Below are 18,304 nucleotides of genomic sequence, written 5' to 3' on the forward strand. Positions count from 1 at the left end.
GGGAGTCAGGAGACACTCCCATCCAGGTGTGTCCATTAGCACTGCAGTGAACTCGTAAACAAGTTCTTTCAGCATATCACAGGTCATTAAAGAAGATACTTTGCATTTGTCATTTGGTGCAAAAAATAGTTGATTCAAGTCTGTTATTTGAAAAACTCTTGTATGTCAGCACTTTGATACTGGAATGGTTTGCTCGCGTTGAAACATGGAATACTTGCTGTTTTTCCATTGAGAGTAGATTAGATTTCAAATTCCCCCACTTGGTTACCAAAAGCATTTCCCATCAGCTGGAAGCACTTTTCAATCCATCTTGCCAACTTTTGACCTATGCTAGTTTCTTTAGGAAGGTGAAACCCGCCAGGATCAAGCATGGATAAGCAATTCTCCACTGAGAGCATGTCAAATAGACACGGAGCCTCCCCTGAGCCACACTGCAGCAAATGTGCATTTCTTGAGAACGGACACTTACTCAGAGCTGTTCATATGGAAGCAAACCACAAGAATCTATGCCACTCTGCAGTTTCTCTTGCAGATGAGCGTAGGCATCACACATGCTGTTCATTTTCTGCAATAATATTGGAGGGTGCTGTTTGTGTGCTGCCTATAGACCAGCTAATTTAAAGAACGCAGCATATTAAAGCAATTGAAAAAGCCATTTGTTTCTGCAGCACAAAATGAAGGCTCTGATTGCCAGATAAAATAATTGACATACTGTTACACTGCACACATTTGCCTGAATGCAATGGTATAATAAGCCATTATATGGTAAGAGAAGGCTTCAGCTCATCTCGGCCCAGGAACATTCTGTCTTCTTCCCTCACTACTGTCAGTGATCCGCCTGAAGTGCCACCCAGCTGCAAGTTGATTTTTGACTGAGCTCTCCCCTTTGTGCATGAAATGGAAGACAAAGATCCATCCTTACGGCTCATAGCACCTGATGCCATTGCAGTATTATCCCTACAATTCTGCAGATGGAAGCATACCCAAGTCCTCCCTCACGTTCTTCCCACCATTCCCTTTCACCAGCCATCCACTTTTTTTTTTTCTCTAAAACCAGATCATCACAAGTCCAGCTCTGGTGTCTCTTTAATTTCCCAGATGATCTGCTGACTTACTTGTTGCTTGCAGGAAGGAATGCTTCCTGCAAGCTGGTTGCACCCAGCAGAGAATACAGATGCCTTATTGCAGCGGGAGGAGGAAAATCAGAGCCAAAGTCATTATCCCCTTCACCACCACCACTCTCCATCCTCTGTGTAAACTGTCTGACAGCATTCCCTTCTTATCATCTTCTACAGTGTCAAGCAAAATGAAAAGGTTAAACTTGAAGGCTTGTACGTGGCCTTTGGGTTAGACATCCATTTTTTTTAAAAAAAAAGCCCTACACACAGCAAAATATTTTTAAGATCAGAGAAACAAGAAGGTTCAAGGACTAAATTTGCTACTTTAGCTGAATTACATGTACTCTAATACCGCTCCCCAGAGAAGTACTTAACATCATGCTTCCTAAACTGACTATTGGAAGCCAACCTCAGAAGCAAAATCTCATTCCAGTATGCAAAAACATGTCACAGACGTAAATTCCCGTGCCTTGGGGATTTACATGCACGGAGCCCCCACCAAGCTCCTTTACATTGCTCTTCATTCAGAAATACAGGGATGCTAAAGATGGAAGAGATAATTATTCTCAGCTTCAACTAGGGTTTTCCATATTATTTTCTATATTTAGCATCTCCCTGTTCAATCCTCTTTCCTTTTTTCACACACCCACATTTCCTCCTCAAGCTCTAATGGAGGCTGTTTGGACAATCAGACATTAGAAGTGCAGACAGTGCTGTGAAACCCTCTTAAAAGCTTGGTGGGAATCAGGCTCATGGGGATCACAGGCTACCACTCAACTTCACTCACAGCAAGAGCCTGAGCCAGGTAAAGTTTCACTTTTAAAAAAAAGGAATGTTACTAAATATTCAGCCTCCAGTGCTGTGTGCCAGCAGATGTCCACTGGATGATGGATTGCCCTGCAGACTCCTCCACATGCAGCCACCCATGGCTCAGCAGTGGTTTGTTACCCCAGGCTGGAGCCTGCTAAATGAAGCCACTTTTAGAGTAGCTTGTAAGTCTTTGCACAGCATCAGCTTTTACACTTTCAGTATTTTACAGATAATTCAGAGCTACAGGGTCGAAATATATGGGCCTTAGTTTTGCATTAACACCATAAGTGATCAAAACAACTCATTACCTAAGATTCATCTGTTTGTCTAGAAAATAAATGTCAGTACTGTCAGGAAGGGGAAAAGTTTATGATTAAGCTCCAGCTATATCATTTCTCATAATATCTGCTGGAAGATGGCAATCAGAAGCATTTTTAAAAGATTCAGTGCTTGATTTTCCATCCACCTCACACCTATGTAGAAACACATACCTTTGCAGGCAATATTGTTATGTGAAGCCATTTTGCAATTAGCCTAATTTAAGGGAGAAAAATAATTCAACAGAAAATGACACAGTCTGACTAGACTAAGCACAGAAAGCAATTCTGCTTAAACACATGTAGACATCAAGCCAATGATCTGCTACAGCCCGATGGGAAGCTTGTGTGCATTTCTCTGTTGTCTTAAAGGACCGTTTCAAACACGGACAGCCTTTAACGTTTCCCCTGTGTGAATTTCTGATGTCCCCTCAAAGATAAACAAGGAAACCACCCAGTTTTCCAGCATGTACAGAGTAACTAAGCAATTCATATCACGACTCCACTGATGAAACCTCTCAAAAGGTCTTCCCTGGCTGTGAGGATCACTGAGGGAACCCTGAGCTGAGAGTCGCTGTGGGATCCTTGATCTGCATCATGTTCATCTTCTTTAGTTCAGGGCACAGCAGGGATACAGCAGTAAACCAGGTAGGGCCCAGTGCAGAGACCACATTCCTGCCTCATGAGAGAAGCTCTCAAATGAGGAAAGAGCTGTTACACTATCGCAATCTAAGCTAATAATAACAATAATAAAATACTATACCTTTGGGCATGTTGAACATGGAATTAAGTTATTTATTTAAAGTATCACGTAACAGCGCTAGAAACAATAGGCACAGGCACTTCACATTTTTTTTCAAGTACAAATGAGTTTTGCACAGAGATACCAAGTGCCTTGCCATGTCATGACTGCAGAACGACAGCAGATACTTATCTGCTCAGCCTTAATTAATTTACTCCCAAATGAATACCGCATTTAGAAGGAAATAAATTGTAATTTTATCCTGGAAGACCACTTCACACAAATGGGACAAACTGTTACCTCATCTGATTTGTATCTATTCCCTAATCACACAGAGACTTACCATAAAGGAATTTAAAATTATTCTAAAAATACCCAGCTGATATTGCACATAAATATTGCATCTTCCTCTCTGGATAAAATCCTTCTGAGGGAAACAGCGAAGTTGCTTTAGGCTTGTTTTTCTTACATCTCACACGGACATGCCTCAAACAGTCATATCACTGTTCCATCGAATTTTACATCACCTATGTGGAAATATCTACAAGTTCAACAATGTTCTGCTGCTCATGTTCTGCTATTCTGGTGTTTTAATTATGTTTCTTCACACAGCAGAACCAAGTTTGACATTAGTATTGAATCTCATAAATCGTCACTTTAAGAAAATGCATTCCCAGGAGGAGAGGTAATACAGGCCATATGAAAGTCCCTGTTTTAGCTTAAAGCCTTCTCAAACAAACTTAATTGTTTTCAGAAAGTCAATGGCAGGATTGTGCCTTCTGAGGCACAGAAGACGTAAGTTATATGTTAGAGCTCATTTTTGTTTGTTTTCTTATTGTGATGGAGGGTTTTTTGAAACATAATATAAGGGGTAAAAAATAAAAAATGAAATTAAATGTGATTTCAACATTAATTCAATAGTACCAACTCTGGAACAAAAGCATGATAACACTGCACCATAGATATACGGTTAACATTGTGCTAGAGGTGTACAATCCCTAACATTTTCTTATCCTTTTCCATTTTTCTTCATCTCTTCAAAACATTCTACTAAGGAAATGGCCAGTGCTATAATACAAAGACCAGTGAACAGGATATAAACATCAAAAAATACTTTCACAATGATATCCAGTGATTCAACATGTCAGAAGCTTACACAGACTTTATAGATACCAAAGCTTGAGGTGTTGCAATAAACTCCACTAAACTAATACCTTAGAATGCTAATTGTTGCTTTTGTAATGGTGAAATCAGGACCCCATAGGTTTCACTCTCCAAAAGGAACCCATCAATCTGGCCTAACTGTCAATTGACTAATGAGAGTTAAATTTGAAGTTGGGGCAGCAGAAATTTTGCACTTGTGTGACACAGTTCCCACAATAACACAGATTTATGCTTTGAATCCGATAGGGATGCACATGGACACGGATTGATATCACACACTGCGATAGCAGCAGGCAAATGTGGCCATCTGCAAAGGCTCAGAGATTTCTCAAACAGTGTCCTCTTAAGAGAGCTGCAAAGAGAAGGAAGTGGAAGAGAGCAATTCTTTAGAGAAATCTGTCCAGCTCTTTCTGTTGGTCTTGAGAATTCTTTCAGTTTGTGTATCAAGGATATGCCATTGATCCCCTCTTCAAGGATGCCCCAAGTCAGCTGAAGAGTGGCAGAATCAGTGGATGCTCAGTTTTGTAAACATATTCCCATCCATTCTAAACTCTATGCATTCTCTCTTCCATGTTTTCAGCCTGTTTATACAGAAAAGACTTGGCTATTGCCAACCTCTCTACTTTTTCCCCACGGCATCGTGAAGAGGATTTCTTAGGGCCCATGGTCTCACCTAGACCACTTGAGTTTAGGGTCCAGGACCACTCAGGAGGGGGAGGTGGACAGGAAAGAAGGTAGATGGATGCTACGACTTTTTTGGCTAGAAAAAAAGAAAGCCTGTGATCCTATTGCTAGTCATATCACTGTTCCATCGAATTTTCCATGTTCCATCTAGTCCCATGAGTGACTAGATGATATAGTGGCCCATGAATCCTCCCTTGCTCTGCCCCAGGAGACACTCTCCAAAAGCACCAGCATGTATATGCTGACCTAGGGGTAACGAAGCCACTTCTTGAACGTGACCCTTGTCACAGGTTTAAGTAGCCTGTGAGGTCCCTGAGCTGCCCTCACCTCACCTGGGTGCATACAACTCACACTAAATTAATTTTCTCAGAGAGAGAAAAGAGAGAATCAATATTTATCCCAGGATCAAAATGCTTTTCGCTTAAAGAACTCAGCAGTCTAGAAAAATGAGGAGCAATCATTTTGTTCCCATGACAAACAAAAGCTTCCTTGCCAGTAGACACTGTATATTGACAATAAACTGTAAGCACCATAGCACGCATAGTAATAAGATGGCATTTTGCTGCAGTGCATTTCTATCTTGTAGATACTCCTTTTTTTTGTTGTTCTAAACAGAAATATTAAAGAATTAAAATATAGTATTTTTCATCATTAAAATAGTTACAATCAACAAACACTTAATGCCACTCCCCCAACATCAGCTTTACTCAATGTGCCCTAATTGAAATACTGAGGCCATAAATAATGACTTGTAAATCATCAACCAACTCCAAAAGCACGGAACATAAAGTTTGGGATTTTTTGGGGAACTATTATTTTATTTTCCTGCAATTAAGTTGGTAGGGCACCAAGCTACCACCAAAAATGTCACACCAAATTAGCTTCCCTTTTATTAACCATGGCAGGTCAAATAATTAAAAAAGTGAAGGTGTCTTGGTAATGAGACTTAACTCAAGGACACTAATTTACAATGACAAAGGTTCCTCCTCTCTGTATTACCTCACATACTTATTAAAAAACCCTTGAAGGGTCAAACTCTCATGTCATCTAGAAATGATTTTGATCACTCTCCACCCAAACTGTATTCATTTGGCTCCAAATACAACTCCCAGTTTTCACCCTGTCACATCAGCTTGGCCTTTAGTGTCTTGATTCTGGTTCAAAAGATGTCATAAACCACACTTGTCATCACCTGCTGCATTACATGGACCTCAGCAGTGAGTCTGTCACAGGTCAAACAAAACCAGCTCCCGTTGGCCACCCATTGACTGTGCCACGTAGGAGCAGCTCTGGACCTCCAGTTTATAGAATGCACTAAGCTGGTATCTAATCAATCAAAAATGTTCAAGGGAACAACAGCTTTCCCCAGATTTCAGCCTATTTGTATATTTGAAATGCTTGTGTCTAAACAAGGTTTCCTCAAAGATACCAACCGCATCTGTTTCTTTCTGACAGTCTTCAATCAAACCCAATCAAACCCATACAAACCCTATATGTACCCTCTCACTATCTTGCAGTACATTTCTTTTTTTTTGGAGTCTGCAGTTATTTCTGACTGCTGTTTTATCTCATTTTTCAGAAAAAAAGCAACTAGAGTAGTCAATGAAAATAAAAAGCACCAGTGATGCAAGAACCTGCTGTTCAACAAGGATGAGAGTAAGTGTAGGCTCACTGTATCCAGAGGTACAAAGTATTGCCCAGTCCTGAGGGTGCTAATCTGATGTTATAATACTGGACATTGCAAAATGGATATTAATATGGATTGACAAAACACTGAAAACAAGATTAAAATACAATCAAGAAGTGCTATTTTATTTTATTTCTACTGAGGTTTTATGGAGGCTCGGGAACCCCCTGAGCTGAAAATTGGTGGGGATAAAGAGAATATTGTGAAGAGGCATAATCTATGCTTGTTCTGTTCCTGCTCTTCCCTTCGCACTCTTTTATGGTCATTAGGGGACTCGTTGCTTTTTTTTTCCTGTTTCTTTTCACACCATCCCAGAAAACACAGCAATCGCCGGCTTCACGCATGGAGGGGATGGCGTAAGCCCCGAGTACATTTCCCAGTCCCCGAACTCATTTAATATAAAATCCTCCAGTTGAGGACATAACAGATATTAAACTGATAAAAACATATGCTGCACTTGATCTTTGCCAAAAGGTCAAGAGGCAAACACGAATCAGCAGAGTTGGTGGTTTCTGAGTCTGACTCAGTGCACATGCTGAGACTGAATCATCCCAAGATTTTAACACCGCGGTAGCGACAATTACGGAGCTTTAGCACTCAGATTTATTTCAAGAAGCTGCAGACAGACTGCAGACCCCAAATAACTCACTCCAGGACCTCAGCAAACTCATGATTTCGCACACACAGGAACTGTTCCTGGACAGGAACTCGGGAGAGCTAACGATGGCGTGTCCAGCCTCCCAAAATATCCCAGTCTTGTTCTGAGTTTTTCCTCTACAATAAACTAAATAAAAAGAGAAAACACCCAAAACTTCCCTCTAACCTCCAACCTTCTGCTGCCTTCTGAATCCTAATGGGGTTTAGAATCACATCTCCCCTACAGAAAGTATTTCACAAAATTCTAGAAAGTTGAGGGACTTTTTAATAAATAAAAAAATAAAACCAGAACTAAATACTGCAGTGAATGTTCTTAATCCTCGCTGGACTCATTAGAGCATCTTGCACGCTAATTCAAAGACAATATCTCAGTGTTGCTAAAGCATGATTTTTAATTACTCTGTATCAAACTCCACTGTAAATTAGCATAGAAGAAGTCCACACACAAAGAGCACTAAATCAATACTGCTAAAGCTTCAAAAAAACATCCCTGTGTATGGAAACTAAAAGCACCTTTTGAAGTTAACAAATAATAACATGAGATATTTGAGTAACTCGGAACAAGAAAACAATTTCTTAAAAATTATTTTCATTTTCAAGAATACTTGGTAAACAGGTTTGGAAACCTTTTTATTTCCAATTATATTTTCAATCACTCATTATAATCACTAATTATCTGTAAGAATACAACAGCAGGTCAAAAGTAAAAGGAAATGCATTGTCACAGCAGAAATACCCAGCTAATAAACTGATGTTGGTGCTCCAAGCTGCACAAGGGAGCCAGCCAACTATAAGGTAATTGTTTTGCTTTCAAAAGTCTTCAGTGAATCAGTATCAGCAAATCTACTGGATTTTAATGAGTTAAAATATTTTAATAGTACAGCTTTGTTCTTTGGTTTAATCACCTTTCCCTAAGGCTCTGAACAACATTTAAGCATGTGCTTAATTTGCTATTGAAGTCAACAGAACTATCAGTGAATGCTGAAGTTAAACATGTGCCTAATGAGATTTACTGAATCAGAATGCGGAAAACCCGATGTGAGCAGAATCAAAGCCCAGAGCCTTTAGCCAAGTCCACCCCGAGTTTCCCTAAAGATACAGGGCCCCCAAAATGCGAAGGAAAATTTTGTATTTTTGTGACATGTCTGCTGCACATCCGTAATTCTGAAACACTTATGTAGCAAAACACATACCAGACTTTATAAGTCTTGAAAGTAAGAAAAACCTTCGGATATACCCTAAAATCCTAATTTTTGTGGAATTTTGTTTGGTGTTAGTAGTTCAGCCATACCCTTTGACACGAGACAACTGTTGATTTGCCTCATGTTTCCTCCAAAAAGAAAAGGTAGTATAATTAAAATGTTTTGATTTGGGGCAGGAGGGAATGGAGAGGTGGAGCAAACATATATATTTTAGCTTCAAGTTCCTCTGTGTAAAAGAAGGAACGCAATCCAATATTAGATCTCACTTCCTCAATCACTCAAGCAAACTCTGTAATCCTCTCAAACCTGGATATGAACATCTGCATTGTACCAGTTGATACTTTTTCTCAGATTAAATTAAATTAAATTACCTGTATGCCTTTAAAGCCTCTTTTTTATTACCAAAGACAACCACTTCTTCCTAGTGTGGGGGAGTTTAGTTCAATAAAGAACAACTCAATGAGCTTTGAATGCAGGATATAAAATATAAAACCGTTCTTTACTATTTTGTGTGACATTTAAATGGTTTAAGTGAACATTTAATTGAATTGCAACTAATAAATATTTTCTTGACAGTAAATATTATAAAAAAGGATTTGACTCCAAGAGAAAAATTCTTCAGATTCCACACTCACTGTAAATGTTCAAGTCTGACTTAACAATATTTTAATTCTTTCTCTTTTGGCTTACATGGAGGATCTGGTTTTGGCATCAAATGTCAGAGAGACTGGGGTTTTTTTCCCTGCCCAGAAAAACAAACAGTGTAATGGAGAAATATTTAGCAATCTCTCTTAACAGTCACCAATCCTTTCTCTAATACACTGTAAAAGTCAGCCAATCTGTTATAAGAAATTTTTTTTAAATTTAAATGGTGAACAGAATTGTTACCTCAATATGGCAGTCATTAGCATGGAAGGAGTTAATCTTCCCCACTCCTTTTTTAAGAGTAAAAAAGGCTAGGAACAGCTGTCACTCAGGTGATGAATACAAGCTGCCAGCCTTTTAAACAGCAGGTACAGCATTTGAGCTCTGAATTAATTAGCATTCAGAAAGCCTAAACACCGCTTGATAACTCCACAAGATGATTTTTGTCCCTTCCTGCAAATTAATACTGCTATTAAGATGAGCAAGGGCACAATGCAGATCGTAATTGTACCCATTAAACAAAGTTTCACAAGTAACAAATTGGAGGCTCCTGCCAAGAATGCATCAAGTCAAATAAAGCCTTGCTGCAAATAATGTACAGGAATCCATCTTCACTTTTCCATGGCATTCACAGAGCCACACACAATATGGATTCCTGTGTAAATGCATGAAATGTTTTCTGCATGTAACCACAGGCTTCTCAAAAGTTCATGTTTCTAAACGTTTAAATAGTGGCTTTGTCTCAAAAACATTCGAGTCACTTCCAGACAAGAGCTGCCTTTAACATGCACATATACACTGAAATGACAAGTTAACAAGGCCTTGGAGATTATACTTGTAATGTCTTAAAAAACAAGGCCTCCCTCCACCAAATGCTGCTGCAGCACTGCATCAAAGTCTACATAATCCATGTGGAAAATCTCCCTCCTATAGATGTCATTTCCTTTAAACGATGAGCATATTTTATAAAGCACAAAAATGATTGATATCAGAATTTAATGATGTTTAATAAGTAGCCATTTGTCAACAGTCAAGGAGTAAAAAGGAAGCACATTATTATTCCCCAAAAGACTAGAAATATTGATGCTAATTAAAAGGCACATTATCATTATCTCAAAGCAATGTCTAAACACTAATCAAACTTCAGGTCCAGGGAAGGGGAAGAGGGAGAACTAGGGATATGAGTGCTCGCCTAAGGGGTCACTGGATTTAACAGTCTCCAAGCTGGTGTATCATAGTGTAGAGAGCGGAACTTGGCAAGTAGCTGGTAACTCCTGACTGGGTGTGCAAGCAATCAAACCCCAATCTGACGTAGGAAATGTTATTTATTTTCACCTCGACTCTTTAGAAGAGATCTTTGGTACATTTTTACAAAGAACTGTGAAAGGAGAGAACTATGCTAAACATGGCATTTCACTATTTTTTCTGAATTTCCATCTACCATATTCCAAAACAAAACTTGGCATCATGGTGCCCAAACACGATTAACTGCACCATCCTAAACTGCAACATGCTCAGAACTTTTAGCTGAGAAATAGATCAGTATCATATGTACATGAGGAACTTACATGGCCAGATACAACTGAAACCTACCCACAAGGGAACAAACCCCATGAACATGGTGCCTGTGAAGCACATTTGACTCCTTGGCCCTTTAGGAAATCACTCTGGGACTCAGGGCTGCTTTGGCTCCTCATGCTGAGGAGGAAGGTACATAAAGGTAGGTGGTTCAGGCTGCTGCTAATGTTTGCTAAGCTCAGCCTTCAACATTAATATCAGTTTATTATCTTTTAAAATGTGGTATTTATTGCCGTTTTCATAATTCATCTTGATCAGAACCTCTCTTTAGCAAGCAGACCTTACTAACCTCAAAATCCAAGCCTCAGGTTTGAACTGAGGCAGCCAACAGTCCCATAACATGCTTTTTGCCTTAGTATGTAAAAAGCTGACAAGACTCTTGGCATTTATTGCTTGCAGAGAAGCACAGTTATAGGCCATTGGCAAATGTTTTCCTGCCCTTGGGATACAAGAGATGTGTGAGCAAGATATGACTGATTCCCACCTCCCACGTCGTGGTAACTAAACATACAGTCCCAGGTTTAGCAATATTGACTCTATGAGCCAGGTCCAGCAGTTTATCCACTTTACAAGGTCAGTTTTGTGGTGTCAGAGGAAAGATGAGGGTGAGTCATGCAGAATATTCCAGCACCGAAGATAAGGAAAGCATAGACAATGTAGAAGGCATACTGGGAACAGGTGGAGCAAATAGGGATGCAAGAATCACACCAAATGTACGGAAAAATGGCAAAGTATCCCAGCCGTGGCTTTAGAAAACCACAGCTACTCCAGTAATCAAGGCCCAGGGGCATGAGCACCATAGCTAATTAGGACCAGTCATTTTTTCCATCGTATTTTTACCAGTTAACTTTTTCACCTGTAATTGCCACTATGAAATTACCATCTCCACAGTGCCAAGCCACCTCCAGTCTTCCTCCTCAGGTCAAGGAAACCATTCATCACTGCCAAGTGAAGCATATTTCTATTTTTACCTGTCATTTTCAAGCCATCGCTTCACACAGGTGTGACCTCTGATCCTGATTTTCCTCCCAACACTCCCCTCGCTGTACTCTCATAGTCCTCCATTATCTCTTCCCTGAGAAATATTAAAAAACTTAAAGAGAGATGTCCCTGGTTTTGATTACCCTATTCCAATCTAACTCCTTGATCTTCAGCATAAACACTTCAATCATTCTGGCATTTTCATTGACTCAAATTAAATGCAGAGCCAGTAATTATTTCAAAATCCCCTTGCCCTTTCATACACAGGTCTTCTGCCTTATACAATGACAAGGTATTACCTCCCCAATTCTTAAATGGTTTAGATACTTCAGATACACTGAATTTGACACGAGGGGACTCGAGTAAACCTTGTGAGGCTTAGCCAGTACTAATTGTTAGCAATTACAGTGCTTTTCTCTTGTCGAGCCCCAATGCTCAAACATGATGTGAGCCATGTAACCATACAATAGTTCCACTGATTAACAGGTTCCTCGGGGTGATCATGAGCAGGAGGTACAAGATCCCCTCCATTTTGCAGCCTGCTTTACATAAATTCAGCAAAGCCAAAGTGAAATGCACAATGCTGTGTAGGTAAATTGGAGACAGGAGGTTTAGGCAGACACACAGAAATGAAAAAACACCATCAGTATCCAGCTTTACTTAGTTATTTACTTCCATATTCACTACATTTGTTTTAAATTGGCACCAAACTCTTTATTCTTTGTGCCTCACAGATTTGCCTTCTGACTCTGTGCAACTGTTGTACACTGTATAGCTGTCAGGGCAGAAGTGGAATGTATGAAAAGCTGGATAATTGTAAGTTAGGGCATATGGTGCTACAGAGAATGTAGGGGTTAGTAGGAAGAAGGGGGTTTTGTTTTGATTTTTTCAAGAGTCCGGATGTGACTAAAGCTTTTTCTGATGGGCAAAGAAAATATCCCTTGTTTCTCTACAATTTGAAAAGTTGCTTGCATTTTTTTTCCTTTTTTTCTTCCTTTTTTTTTTTTTTTTTTTTTGGTGTGTAGGGTGGGGAGAGAAGAAGAGAGGAAGGCACTTTTAACATTACTTCTTATTTACATAACAAATAATAGACCTTCCTTCTGATTCTCTTCTTCTGCCCCAAGAAAACACATTCTCCAACAGCATGCATAACATTGAGGTTTTCACAAAAAGAAGCCCCAAAAGGAGCAGGCTGCTGTGTAAACATGTCAGGCTTCATAGCTCACATGCATTGAAATGACCAGCACAGTTCGCTCTTCTCAAAGGTATTGCTTCAAGCTGATTGCTGACTCAAGACAAGAACACAACTCTGGTCACAGTGAGTTTCTGAGCATTTTCCCTGCAGCTGCAGGGTATAGAGGGCTTTCTGTTTGTTTTGCTTTCCCCCCCCCCCTTTTTCATATGAAACCTCAGATTCTGGAGTACAGTTTGGCAGCACCAGGCTGAAACTGCTGCCAGTTTCCTCGGGTACAGAATCTCTAATAACACAAAGCCCTGACTATCTTCTCGCCCAATAAATAATCAAAATTTTGCACCACAATCACCCTCAAAAAACATGACTTCTTGTTTTTATCTCCCTGTTGCAGCTAATCCTTCCTGTCAACGGGGTTTCATCCATAACAAGTCTGCCTGTGACATGTTTGGTCCCAGTGCATCCCTTAACAAATCCCACACACACGGTGCAGTTCACAGAGCGCACGGGTTGCAGAAAGCACCACGGAGACAGAGGCTCTCTCCTCCCGTGGGATTGGAAAGGCTGTGTTTCCCATGGAAGAAGCTCATCAAACGGGAGAGACAGCGGGCTGTCAGGGAAGTCCCGGCTCACGGATCACATTTCTGGTGCATAAGCAGAACAGAGCATTCCCGGTATTTGTATTCCTGAACGACTCTCCTGTCAGGTTGGATACTGGCTGCATGTTTACTGCTGTCACGCTGGAAAGCTGACCCAGGCGAGGTTTGCTTCCTACTCAGCAGTTTTAAACAGCATTTTTCTAGGCTTTAAGGGCTGGCATTGTAGGACTCGCTCCCTAGGACTTGCCCTTCCTTTTCTCCTCCCCTCTTCTGTCCCTGCTTCAATTTTACGCTTGTTCACTTTGCCCAACGTATCAAAAGAAAATGCACAAGGTGGTAAAAACTGTACATAATGTTGTCACCAGTGAATTATCAGAGGCTCTCCTTGGTTTCTCAGAAGGAATAATGGGAATAAACTCAGTAAGAGCTATCTATTCACCCCACTTACTTGTTGCCTGCCCCTCTAACCACAGCATCTTATGTTTAATGTGCAGCTGTGGAGGGGAGGAAGGTGACAGACACCAGCTTTGCTCTCCTGCTTCCTGTGGGAGAGGACCTCACCTCTCCTGCAAAAGGCTGTTACACGGCATTTCTTCCACTTTCTCAGGGAAGCGGCTCCGTTTTCTTCCCACTGACAAGGAAATGAAAAGTGTGCTCAGATTCACTGCAGGGACCCTTGACACCTTGGGGGTCGTTCCTTCATGTTATCTGGGATTTTAAACCAGTTCCCACAGGGCTTTCTGGGCTTCTCGGAAATCTGCTGTCAAGCCAAGAGTTTCAGTTCACTCAGTGACCAAAAGTGCTGCAAAAGCTGCCCTTGATGGGTGTCACACTGCTAATAACTGAGGGAGATTACAATGGCCATGAAATCAAAAATTACAGGGACTCCAGCTCTGTCTTCTGAGATGTCTGAGGAACAGAGTGTGCCTCTGTCTGCATCCCACATTCTCGAGTAGAGAGAATGAAAACATCTAAGTGAGGGCACTTTGACAAAGATATATTCTGTTATTCAAAATATATTCTGTTCTTGGAGCAATTCGATGGTGCAGCAGAATGACACAACCCACAGAGTGACATGTCAGCTTACACACTGCACCCTTTTGAGCCCTTTCAGATTTAGCATCTCATATCCCCTCAACAAATACTAATTATAACAACCACTTACCCATAGGAACTTGGCAAATAATTCTATTATTTGCATTATGTTTGATGCAGTTGGTTAACGTTACAACTGAGTTTGAGACACCCTCCAGATAACTTATAAAATTTCACCTTGGGCGCTCTGCTGAAGTGTTGGCACTGCAAAATCTCCATGGGACATCTGCACTTAAGTAAATACTGTTGCAGGCACTTCAGACAAATTAACACGCACCAGTCTCTTAATACTATTTCCTACATACAAAAATCCCAAATGAACCGGAGGCATTCATTAATAATGTGCATCAATGGGCAGAAATTTCTTCACATGGACTCTATAAATCTTCAAATACTTGCAAGATAAAGACTTTGCTTTTGCGTAATAAGAAATGACAAAATTTTGGGTTTGATGAAACACTTGGACCTAATATTCATTATGAGTATATCAAGGCTTGTACCAAGCACAGATGGGAATAAGTATGAATTTATTTTATGCTCCCTTTCGTATGTGCACAGCGATATAAATTTGGATTTATTGTATTATTATAACTAAATTTGAGAACCATTCATCTGGGGGAAAACGTGCAAGGAACACCCACATTCCAGAATGGATTGTTTGGGTAAAAGCAATTAGGTCACAGCCACCCTGTAATTAGGTGAGACACAGCTCTTCCTCTCATCCCAGCAGAAAAGCCAACATATGCTGTTATTTTCAGGGGGATACTTTTCTCTCTGAACAATAACTCTGCCTCACCTAGTAACTGCTTTATGTGCTTATATTAAGTAACTGCAGCTGAATTTTGACACCTGTTTAACTTTTTTTTTTTAATTGAATATGAAAGCTGAAAGACCTACTGAAAGCCACCTTACAAGTGAATCAGATCTGCTGGAAGGAGACAAGAGTACAAAGGAGAAACAGAAAAACTGCACAAATTCCTTATAATTGTCAAAAACTTCAGCTTTTCAAGGCATCTGGCTATCTAAGCAAGTCCACTGGGACCACATGGCACGTAAACAAATCAACATTTTGTTTAAACGTCAATCAACAATCTCTTTCCATTGAAACCCAGGTCAGCTGCACTGGCAGCTGTTAAAGTGGGGGAACTCCTGGCTTACAGGGATGCTCAGGAGTGGGTGGAAGCACCATTCGACTTTTAAAACATCATTCTAGAAGCTTACACACTTTACACTTTTCAATATTTATGCCAGAAAAAGTTACAGTGAAATTTCTGGGGACAAATTGTTGCCTCCATCCTCTTCTCATTCAAAATGTTGGAGGTTAAAACCCAAGATTTTTCACTCTAAACTGCAACCAGTGCAATTTTCATCCATCACTGTGTACCACTCATCATCACTGCAGTAAAATAGTTTAGACACAGTTTTACAGGGTAGTGACACTGTGCAAACTCTCAGAGATAAGAGATAACACTGGCATAAAACATCAGTCATCAGATCAGAGAAATTCTGCAGGATTACCTTCTTAAATTCTTGGAATTTGCAGAAGGGTAGGACTTTGCCACTGGGGCAGGCAGATAAAACCATATGATTCCAACAGATTCCAAGGGCCATGGAGTGAATCTCCAAAATCCTTTGCTGAAGGTGGCACATACAAATACATGCTGAGAAACACTATGAGGGCATATTTGGTAGGGACATGGGGAAAGGTGGTGGGGTGAAACCAGAAGAAAAGAAAGCTACTCATAAAACAAGGGAAATAATTTTCTTCATCTTTTCTGTAACTGTTTGCCAAAATTTTAAAGTAGCTTTCTTTATGAGGTTTCTTTCAATCTGAACAAACAACACAACTTTGCTAAAAACAGCCTTGATTTGTTATGAGCTACAAAGAACACACACAAAGACACACTTATTCTTCCTCTTAGCCACGTAAATATACACGATCAAGTTGCAGGTGATAAACAGTGAAGAATAACAAAATCTGGTCTACTTCACTGTGAGTGAACAAGTTATGCACATAATCCCCTTCCTAGATACTCTGTAGCACACTGTACAAGAATTTTAAAATGTGTCACACATGACGGTTCTTCTAATACCTTTAATTAAAACAGTACCAGAAGTTATAATGAAAAGGGATTACTTCTTTTTTAATACACTAAAACCTCAAGCTCCTGTTATTTTACATTCTGGTAAAAAGGAAATGAACAATGAAGCCACATTTTGGGATTTAAGATAATCATAAGATTCTAAGTTGAAGGGCAGGAAAGAGGCTTCATTTTTAAATTTGCTTTTAAAAGATACAAGCCTCATGTTCCTATTATGACAATGACACTAATTTAAAATTTCACCCTTTGAAACTCCCAACATTTGTTCACAAGCTGCATCTTCCCTCTGCCCCATATAAATTACAAACACAGATTTTCACTGAATGAATGGAAACTAGTTAATAATTGGCCTCATTGTGATTTCGGGCTGTCTTGTAACACTCTTCTGGATTTTGCTCTGAATACAAAATGCTTAATATAATCAAGTTTTCCTGGTGCTCAGCACCACAGCATGTGACTACTTAAAACAAAGCTATTTACTGTTTGCAAACTCTCCCACTCCCATCTGACAAAGGCATTTTATCGTTTCCTGGATAAAAGCTGGGATACGGGGGCACAGCAAGAGGAAGGTCAATTGACTCCAAGATTCCTGCATGCCCATGTGAAAAGCCAGCAGGTCCACCCACTAAGGGTATTCAGCCCTTGTTAGCATTTTATGGGGTTCAGAGGGTCCTTCCCCTGATTTCAGTGGTAGCTGCAGGAACTGTGGTTGCCCAGGCCCCTGCCTCCTCCCTCTGGGAATGGGGATGTCAGGAGGAGAGGATGGTGGCACGCAACAAGACAAGTATTGGGCTCATCTCTTCTTTCACACAACTCCCACCTCATGATTTCACCAACTAAATGAGACATGGAGCTCCTTCACAGTACCGGCCTGATTCCTAGAGCCCTGTCACCTTATGCAACCAAAAAGCCTCTGAGCTCTACAATCACATTATTAAGAACCAAATGATGATGATCAGAGCAAAAGAGAAGGCTTAAGAAAAAGTGTGCAAGTGATTATAACTCTTTGAGCTTCTTTTAATGTGTAGCCTCCGTATATAATTTCTGGGATTTGGAAGCTGCAAAAAGTATTGAAATTGGTTTGTTTGGATCATTATTTTTTAAATGTAATTGGGTTGTTTAGAGTCTTGTGTCAAACAGAAAGCCAAACTCGTATCCCACTATGGAGCAGCACATTGGTGCCAACAGGCATATCATCAATTACCAGATCCACTTATCAAAAATCTGGTACCTAAACTACTGAAGTAAAAGACAGAGGTAGCAGATTATCTTTTGTGATAACAGGACGATAACACACATATCTTCTGCAGTGTTTCATAAAGCATTTGCTAACAGCAGAGAAAAATCATGAGTTCAATTGCAGACTCTTGATAAAGATGCACTTATTACAGATCCGTCCCATCCAGCTCCATTCCTCCTACAGAACACAGCATGAGACAATGGGGGTTTCCAGTTCCCCACTGTAACTTTGGACAACTTAGTCAGATGTTTTACAAGAAAAAACCAAACCATAACCCCTTAAGAATTTTCAAACCCTTGCTCAAAGCATGAGCTCTGCTTCTTAATAAAAAAGATAAAATAAGAACACTATGGGACAAAGTCCCTGTTCTGAAGGCATTTAATGAATGTTGGCCTTAAAATCATACCTACATAATACTGCAGTGCAGCCCCAAAGAGAGCTTGAGTGTGACTGTGCTACATGAAGAACTATATGCCACTTAGAGAAAACCT

At 40.1% G+C, this 18,304-nt stretch overlaps 1 protein-coding gene and 1 non-coding gene across 4 annotated transcripts in view; both read right to left on the bottom strand.

Annotated features, from left to right (window-relative positions):
* Positions 1-18,304, bottom strand: part of MACROD2 (MACRO domain containing 2) — an 844,666-nt gene that overhangs the window by 461,565 nt on the left and 364,797 nt on the right. The gene's annotated exons all lie outside the window — the stretch shown is intronic.
* LOC113972430 lies at positions 6,819-7,009 on the bottom strand. The gene has a single exon (XR_003535902.1). It is a non-coding gene; the product is annotated as a U2 spliceosomal RNA (small nuclear RNA).

This window comes from Neopelma chrysocephalum, unplaced genomic scaffold (genome assembly GCF_003984885.1).
Source record: "Neopelma chrysocephalum unplaced genomic scaffold, ASM398488v2 Primary Assembly neopelma1_91, whole genome shotgun sequence".
Classification (NCBI taxonomy): domain Eukaryota; kingdom Metazoa; phylum Chordata; class Aves; order Passeriformes; family Pipridae; genus Neopelma; species Neopelma chrysocephalum.